This window comes from Calonectris borealis, unplaced genomic scaffold, assembly GCF_964195595.1.
Source record: "Calonectris borealis unplaced genomic scaffold, bCalBor7.hap1.2 HAP1_SCAFFOLD_202, whole genome shotgun sequence".
Lineage (NCBI taxonomy): Eukaryota > Metazoa > Chordata > Aves > Procellariiformes > Procellariidae > Calonectris > Calonectris borealis.
The window spans coordinates 29899-39080 of NW_027441587.1; the positions used below are offsets into that span (position 1 = coordinate 29899).

The 9182-nt window shown below is 49.6% G+C and overlaps 1 long non-coding RNA gene across 1 annotated transcript; it reads right to left on the bottom strand.

Moving 5' to 3' along the window:
- Window positions 1–257: 257 nt before the first annotated feature.
- Window positions 258–8901, bottom strand: LOC142077305 (uncharacterized). The gene is made up of 3 exons (XR_012671712.1): window positions 8635–8901; window positions 8401–8516; window positions 258–743 (listed from the first exon to the last, which is right to left on the bottom strand). It is a non-coding gene; the product is annotated as an uncharacterized LOC142077305 (long non-coding RNA).
- Between the last annotated feature and the right edge of the window lie 281 nt (window positions 8902–9182).

Genomic DNA, 9182 nt, shown 5'->3' on the forward strand with positions numbered 1-9182 from the left:
AGACAGCCTGAATCCTACCACAGCCAAGTTTATTAAACTCCAAAGACAACTTGATGTGTTCCTTTAGACTTCACTGATTTTTCCCCCGTGCACAGCCCCCCCCCAGTACCACCTCTCGGCCCCTCCGGGGCTCTGCAGCCCCCCCCCAGGCCAAACTCCCCAGATGCTCACAGCCCCTCCCCAGCCTGGAGCCCCCCCAGTCCCCTTCCCTGGGGCCTGCAAATCCCCCCCCGCCTGCCCCACTCCTCGGCCCCCCATGCCCATGGCCCCTCAGACTCACTACCACCACCACCACGATGATTGATGATGAGGATGAGGATGAGGATGCCGATGCCGCCGCTGCTGCCTGGCTGCAGACCCTGCCGCGAGCCCCGTTGAAATAGCCTCCGCAGCCAATCAGCACACGGCTCCACCAGGCTGCCCACGCGGGGCACACGGGGAGTTGTAGTCCCCGCCCCAGAAGCACACATGCACGGTGTTTCATGCAGCGCGGGTGGCTGTGCAGGGACCTCTGTGCCATGGTGGTGATTGTGCAGGACCCTCGTGCGACAGTGGTGGTTGTGCAGGACCCTCGTGCAATGATGGTGGTTGTGCAGGACCCTCATGCAATGGCGGTGGTTATTTTTCTCAGCAGTAGCCTTGGGTTCAGGAGCAAAACAGCTGGTGTCTGATACCGCCACAGTGTACCGCCTCAAGGCCACCTCCAGTTCCTACGTGGCTCCCACAATGTGCGTGGACCCCCCCTGCAACAGGTGCAGATGTGCAAGGACCCCCGTGCAATGGGGACTGGGATTGTTATAAAGAAGTCTGATTCACTGTGTTGTTCTCTCTGCAGAGCCTCATTCCGCAGGAGCAGCTCTGCGCCAGCAGCTGAAGGAGCTGGAGCCTCAGGCTGCAGGAGCTGACCCAGCCTGAACGTTCTGATAAATCTAACGCTGCAAACACAGAACTCACTGAATCCAGCAGATGGGAGCAGGACAAAGAAGAGAAGGACCAAGGAAACAATTCCTGGAATCACAGAAGGGTTTGGGTGGGAAGGGACCTCTAAAGCTCATCTAGTCCAACCCCTAGCCGTAAGTAGGGACACACTCACCTGGACCAGGTTGCTCAGAGCCCCATCCAGCCTGACCTTGAACGTGTCCAGGGATGGGGCATCCACCACCTCTCTGGGCAACCTGCGCCAGTATCTCACCGCCCTCACCGTAAAACATTTCTTCCTAATACCTAGTCTGAATGACGCTGGCAGGCAGGCACAAGCTGACCCTCGATGGCAGAGAGAAAGATAAAGGAGCACTGTGTAGCAAAGAAAGACGGGAGGCTCTGACGGAACAAGAAAGATGGAAAGGGAGATAAAGTGCTACAAGGTGCTGTGGAAAACAAGGTCTCAGGAGGCATCGTGACTGTGAGAAGCGGGGTGTTGAGGGGGGCTGACGGATAGGCTTGGGGATGACAAGAAGGAACTCGGGTGATCATCTGAGCAGAATACAGATGGTCTAGGGTGGCCGGGGACTGAACACAGGAATCCTAGATAGTGTAGAGGAACCAATGAGTGCTCTACGGCTCAAAGTGCTACAAGATGGATGTGGAGCACAAAGGAGGTCTCAAGAGGCATCATAACCAGGAGAAAAAATGTCACGAGGCAGCCAGAGAGACAGAAAAAGGATTGGGGACATGCTGATTAAATCCAGAGGGAATTTGAACCAAGTAAACGTCATCAGAGGGCCAGAGAACAAAAGAGGCACAGCTAGAGGGAAGAGTGGACCAAATGACTGGGCTGGGTCACAGATATGGACTCAAGAAGTCTTCTGAGGGAACAAGAGGGGTGCAAGGTCCACTACAAAGCTAAAAGTATACTAAGGGCAACCTCAAAGGCATCAATAAGCATCATGACACCATTAGAAGGGTCCTGATTGGGCCAGAGAGACCAAAGGCGGCTCAGGAACACAAGGAGGAAGTCTGGAGGGGATTTGAACAGAGTACAGATGTCCTCAGGAGGCCGGGGACCAAATGGAGGCACCCTGGATGGCAGACAGGATGATAAGAACGCTCCAAGGCACAAACAAACTCGAGGACAAGGTTTGGAGGTAATAAGAGGGGATCAAAGGTGGCTACAGAGCTAAAACAGGGCTGTGGGACACAAAGAAGGCTTCAGGAGCCACAGTGACCGGGAGCGGAGGGGTCATGAAAGGCTCGGAGGGATAAGAGAGATTGAAAGGGAGGTAAAGCCCTACCAAAATGCTGTGAAGCGCAAGGAAGGTCTCAAGAGGCACCCTAGATGGCATAGAGAAGAAAGAGAATGCTCATTTTTGGGAACAGAGATCTTGGGCGTAATTGCGACAAAAATAGTCCAAAGGGGCCTTACGGAGCTAAAAGTGGAACATCTTGGACCTCGGGAGGCATCATGATGGTAGCAGAGGGTTCTGAGAGGGACAGACAAAAGAAAGCTCGAGGACATGATGAAGAAGTCCAGAGGGGACCTGAACAGACTACAGCTGTCCTCAGGGATCAGGGACTGAACAGAGGTATCCTAGCTAGCATAGAGGACAACCTGAGTGTTCTGGAGATGACAGATGGCATCAGGAAAGGTTCTCAGGGAGCAAGAAGGTTGCAAAGTGCGCTACAGAGCCAAAACACAGCTGTGGGGCACAAGGACAGTCTCAGGAGGCATGATGACGGGAAAAGGGTGCTGAGAGTGAAAGAGGGACAGAAGGTGGCTCTGGGACACAATGCAAAACTCAAGAAGGTGTTCCAGCAACGTACAGATGTCCTCAGGGGATGAGCGACTGAATGGAGACATCCTAGATAGCAGTGAATAAGGTGAGAGCGCTCTGGGGAACAGAGAAAGCCTGAGGAAGGGTTTTGTCTGAATAAGAGAGACACCAAGAGGGCTGCACAGCTCAAAGGGTGCCATGGGGCATGAGGACGGTCTTGGGAGGTGTCATGACAGGAACGAGAGGGCTCTGGGGGGCGAGGGGAACATGGACATAGAGACAAACAAAGGATTGCTGACACAGTGAGGTAGTCGGGAGGGGATCTGAACAGAGTACAGATGTCCTCAGGGGACTGGGGACCAAACGGAGGCATCCGACATGGCGGAGGGAAGGTAAGAGTGCTCTGGGACAAAATGAAAGCCTGAGGAAGAGTTGTCTCTGAATAAGAAAGATACAAAGCCTGCTGCAGAACTAAAGGTTGGTGCATGGAACACAAGGACGCTCACAGGAAGCATCGTGACAGCAATAGAGGGGTGCTGAGGTGGCCAGAGAGACAGAAGGCGGCTCGAGGGCACAAAGGTCTGAACAGAGTACAGATGTCGTGAGGGAGACGCTGACCCATTGGAGGCAAGCGAGATGGAGGAGAGGACAAAAAGACTGCTCTGAGGAAGAGGGACGCCCCGAGGAGATGTTCTGACAAACCGAGAGGGGTACAAATTACGCTCCAGCGATAAAAGCGTGCCGAGGAGACCCTCTAAAGCCTTGGGATGAACTGAGAGAAGAGGAAAAAAATAAAAGGCATAAAAAGAAAATTTACAAAGTGACAGGCTACAGGACAGATAAGAACAAATTAAAAAATTAACACAGTTAACTTGATAAAAGTAGACATTAAATAAAAATTTTAAAAACAACAGAGCATACGACAGACAGGAAAGAATTAAAAAGTAGCAATAGACAACTTGATAAAAGTAGACATAGAAAGAAAATTTCAAAAGCGATGGGGTACAGAACAGACAGGAAAAAAATTAAAAATAGGGACAGAAAACTAGATAAAAGTACACATAGAAACAAAAATTCAAAATTGAAGGCATTAAGAGAGGAAAAAATTAGAAGATAGGAAAAACAAACTAAATAAATGGACACATGGAAAGCAAATTTCAAAAGCAACATGACAGTGAGAACAGACAAGGAAGAACTAAAAACAGGGACAGGAACCAGATAAAAGCAGACAGAGAAATAGTATCATAAAAGGAACAGGATTAAGAAATTAAAGGAAGAAGTTAAAAAATAGGAAAAGCAAGCAGAATTTTAAAAAGAAAAAAAAATTGAAAAGCGACAATATACAGGACAGACAAAATGAATTAAAAATATAGACAGTGACCTGAACTGGATAAAAGTAAAAATAGAAAGAATGTAAAAGCAACAAGATACAGAACAAACAAACAATAAATAAAAAGTAGGGATAGACATCTTGATAAAAGTAGACATGGGAAGAATATTTACAAAGCGACAACAGGACAGAGGAAAAAGTACAAACAAGGACTAGATAAAGAGAAACGTAGCAAGAAAAATTAAAAAGCAATACAATACAGGACAGACAAGAAAGAATTAAAAAATAAAATGAACCACATAAAAGGAGACATAGAAAGAAAGCTTAAAAATCGACATCACTAAGGAAAGAGAAGAAAAAATTAAAAAATAAGGATAGAGTAAAAAAGACAGAAAAATAGAAAGTAAATTTCTAAAACAGCAGAGTACATGATAGAGGAAAAAAATAAAAAATAGAGATAGTGAGTTTGATAAGAGTAGACATAGAAAGAAATTTAATAAAATAATCAGGGTACAGAACAGAGAAGAAAAAAATGAAGAAATAAAGACAGTGAACTGCGTAAAAGTTTACACAGAAAGAAAGCTGAAATACTGGCATCATTAAAGGAAAGAGAAGAAAAATGAGAAAATAAGAATAGGGTGACACATAGAAAATTTAAAAAGCAGGACAAAGGGATAGAGAGAAAAAAAAATAGGGACAGGAAGAAAAGCAGAATAACCAAGAGAAGAAAAAAAAACAGAAAGGGAACTGCACAGAGATGGGCAGCAGGACAGAGAGATGGAGAAACTAAAAACAGGAACGAGAACAGGGACAGAGGGATAGAGAGGCAAAGAGAGGGACGGGGACCAGGACAGTGGGATATAAATGGAGAGGGACGGGGAGCAGAACACAAGATTGCAGAGAAAGAGGTCCAGGGAAGTGGAAGGAATGACAGAGAGAAAAAGAAGGGGGCAGGGAGCAGATCAGAGAGCTGGAGGAAGAAAAGATGCTGCTGGGGAGCCGGACAGGATGACAGAGCCAAAAGAAATGAATAGGAAGCAGGGCAGCAGGATGCAGACAGCAAAAATAATTGTAGGCAACAGGACAGAGGGATTGACAGAGAACTAAGGGACAGGGAGCAGGACAGAGGAATGGAAGGAAAAAATATTGATGAGCAACAGGACAAAAGGATGCAGAGAAAAAGAAAGAGGGAAAAGGAAGGAGGGAGAGAGAGAGAGAAAGATGGGGATAGAGCATGGGACATGGAGAGACAAAAAGCAGGACAAGGAACAGCACAGAGGGACTCAGGGCAGGGTGGGGGGAACCAGATGCAGATAAAGACAAAGAGATGGAAAAGGAAAGAAAACAATGATGGGCTGCTGGACAGAGATGGAGGAAGAAAAACTAGGGCCAGAGGAGGGAAGAGAGAAAGGAAAAAAAGGACAGCTAGCTGGACAGGGGGATATAACTAGAAACAAGGAGACAGGCAGCGGGACAGAGGGATAAAGGCAGAATAACCAGGGAGAGGAAGCAGGACAGATGGACAGTGAGACCAAAAAAACGGGCAGGGAGCAGGACTGAAAGATGGAGAAAGAACCATTAGGGGCACAGGGGTAGAGAGAGGAAAATACAGGCTGGAGGAAGGACAGAGGGACAGAGAGAGAGTGACAGAACCCGGACAGAGAGTGGGAGAAAGAAAAACCCGTGACAAGCACCAGGCCAGAGGCGGGGGCAGGGGGAAAGGAGTACAGGAGGAAGGAGAGAGGGATACAGGAAACAAGCGAGGGACAGGGAGCAAGAAAATGGGATACAGAGAAAAAGAGAGGGATGGGGAGAAGGACACTGGAATAGAGAGGAAGCAAGAGCAACAGGGAGAATGACAGGGAGATGGAGCCAGAGGAAAAACAGGGACCAAAAGCAGGACAGAGAAATGGCAAAGGAAAATTAGGGATGGGGAGCAGGACAGAGGGGTGGAGAGACAACAAGGGACGCAAGGATAACAACAGAGAAAGAGGGAGGGAGAGAGGGAAGGAAGGATGAGGAGCAGCACAGCAGGATGGAGAAAGAAAGAGAGGAATGGGGAGCAGGGCAGAGAAATGGAGAAAGAAAATACAGTGATGGGGAGCAGGACAGGGGGCTAGAAAGAGAAAAATAAGACAAGAGAGAAGACCGAGGAGCAGAGAGAGAAAGAAAGGTCGAAAGAAAAGGTCAGAGAGGCAGCGAAATCAAGAAAAACAGGGACAAGGAGCCCTGCCGAGAGATGAAGCAAGAAAATGTAGGGTCGGTGAGCAGGACAGAGGGATAGAGAGACGGGGCGGGGGGAGGAGAGGAAGAACAAAGGAGCGACACAGATGGTGACAGGGCACAGGACATACAAACAAAGAGAGAAAAAGGACAGGGAACAGGACAAAGGGATTGAGAAATAAAGAGAGGGTCAGATCTGTACAAAGAGAGCAAGAAGGGGGAAAAAAAACAGCAATGGGCTAGAGGACAGAGACAGAGGAAGAGAAAAAAGGGCCAGGGAGCAGGACAGAGCAGGAGAGAAAGGAAAAAGGGAGAGCTGGCTGAACGGGGAGGTATAGCAAGAAGCAACTGGACAGGCAGCAGGACAGAGAAATAAAGGCAGAAAAAACGGGGACACGAAGCAGGACAGAGGAAGAGTGAGAGGAAACAAGGGGCAGGGAGCAGGACAGAGGTGGAGAAAGAAGCATTGGAGCAGAAGGATAGAAAGAGAAAAAAGAAAGACAGCAAGAAGGATGGGGGATAGAGGGGAGAAAGAAGGACAAGGAGCAGGACACTGATTGTCAGAGAAAGACAGGGACAGGGAGCAAGACAAGGTGATACAGAGAGAGAAAAAAGGGACAGGGAGGCAGGACAAAGTGAAAGGCAGCCAAAAATAAGAGACAGGGAGCAGGACAGAGATGGAGGGGAAAAAGCCTACAATGGGCAGCAGGAGACAGGAAAGGAGAAGAAAAAAACTGCACTGGGCTGCAGGACAGAAATGGAGTGAGAAAAAACAGTGACAGGGAGCAGGATAGAGTGACAGAGAACAAAAAAAACAAAGAGGGAACAGGGCAGAGAAACGGGGGGAAAGGCAAGGAGAAGGACAAAGAAACGGGGGGGGGACAGGAAGCAGGACAGGGAGATGGAACAAGAAAGGAAAAAAGGATGGGGAGGCAGAACAAAGGGAAAGAGAAACAAGGACAGGGAGCAGGGCAAAGAGATGGAAGATGAAAAAATAGTGATGGGCTGCAGGATAGAGACGGAGGAATTAAAAAATACACACGGGGCATGACAGAATGACAGAGAGAGAAAAAAGGGACAGAGAGTAGAACAGCATTGGAGGAAAAAACCAACTATGATGGGCAGTGGGAGAGAGCTACAGAGAAAGAAAAAATACTGAGGAAGAGAGCAAGGAAAGAATGGAGAGCTAGCTGGACAGGAGGATACAGTAAGAAAGGATGGGAGAGGGCATGGGACAGAGAGAGAAAGACAGAAAAGATAGTGAGAGGAAGCAGGGCAGAGGGACAGCAAGAAACAAAAGGGACAGGGATCTGCACAGAGATGGAGAAAAAAGCAGCAAAGACAGACGAGAAGAGACAGAAAGAGCAACGGGGAGCAGGGCAGAAAAAGAAAAGTCAGGGCAGCAGCGTGATGAGGATGGAGGAAAAAATCTGGGATGGTCAACAGGACAGAGAGGAATATGAATATGGGTAGGGAGTGGGACAAAGGGATATAGCAAGAAACAACAGGACAGAAAGCAAGACAGAGCAACAGACAAGAATAATAACAAGAGAGAGAAAGACAGAGACCATGAGAAGCACAGGGGGTTAGAGAAAGAAAAAGAGGTATTAGGAGCCCTGCAGAGAGATGGAGAACAAAAAAAAAAAAAAGAGGCAGGGAGCAGCACAAAGGGTCAGAGAGAGTAAGAGACAAACAGGAAGAAGGACTGGGACAGTGAGATACACAATGAAAAAAAACAGTGATAGTAAGCAAGACAAAGGGATAGAGAAAGAGATGGAAAGAGAAAGAGAGAGAGGAAGGCAGGGACACGGCGCGGCATGTACAGGCGCGGAGAGGAAAAGAATGCAAGGGAACAGGCCAAAGAAATTGTTGGGGAAAACAAGACGGATGCAGATCAGGACAAAGAGATGGAAAAGCAACGCAGTGATGCCTACAGGACAGAGACAGAGAATGAAAAAAAAAAAAGGGAGAGGGAGCAGGACACAAAAATAGAGAGAAGAGGAGAGGTACAGGGGAAGAGACAAAAAAGAAAAAAAACCTCACAAGAGCATGTGAAAGAGAGGGGGCCAGGAGAGAGGCAGGGAGGGCCCAGGATGCACAAGAGGGGAGACAGGGCCTCGAGGGCCCGGGACTCACCCCCACCGCAGCTCTCGCTCTTGGTGCTGCCAGGAGACTTTGACAGTTCAGACGCTTCTTTCTCCTTCTCTCCTCCCTTCCTCTTCTGCAACTCTGGTCGCTTGGCTGTCCTCCACCTAAGAGAATATATGGGTGTCTCACAGCTCTTACGAGATAAGGCTTCCTAGACAAGTATCCTTGCTCACTCATGCAATGGCTCGTGGCCGTACCGCGCTGTTGGTGATGCATACAAACCCTGCGGTCCGTGTTGGCAGCCTGGCCTGCTGTGCACTACAAAGAAGGATCCTTCCTCAGCCGGAGAGGCAGGCTCTTTCTTGCCTGCAGCAGGAGACAGCTGCCAGCCAGATGGCCTTCGATTTCTTCTTCTTTACGTTTCTATGGCATCTCCAGCTTCAGCCGCGGCAGCTCCTGTCCACAGCCGGTAACACCGCTTTTCAAGGAGCAGCTGGAAGCCCGCAGGAAAACACACGAAACCGGCAACAAAACTAGACCACGTGCCGTGCCGCGGGGGCCGCGGCGGTAGGAAGGACTACACCTCGTCGCACACGCCTAAGAGCAGCCCGGCAGCCGAGTCCGCAAGAACTGCACCTGCCGGCACGCACTGGCAAACACGGCGCAGCCCCCTCCGCGCGGCTCCCCGCGGCGCCGGCTCCGACCCGCCGCGGCCCCCTCCGCGCGGCTCCCCGCGGCGTCGGCTCCGACACGGCGCGGCCCCCTCCGCGCGGCTCCCCGCGGCGCCGGCTCCGACCCGGCGCGGCCCCCCGCGGCGCCGGCTCCGACCC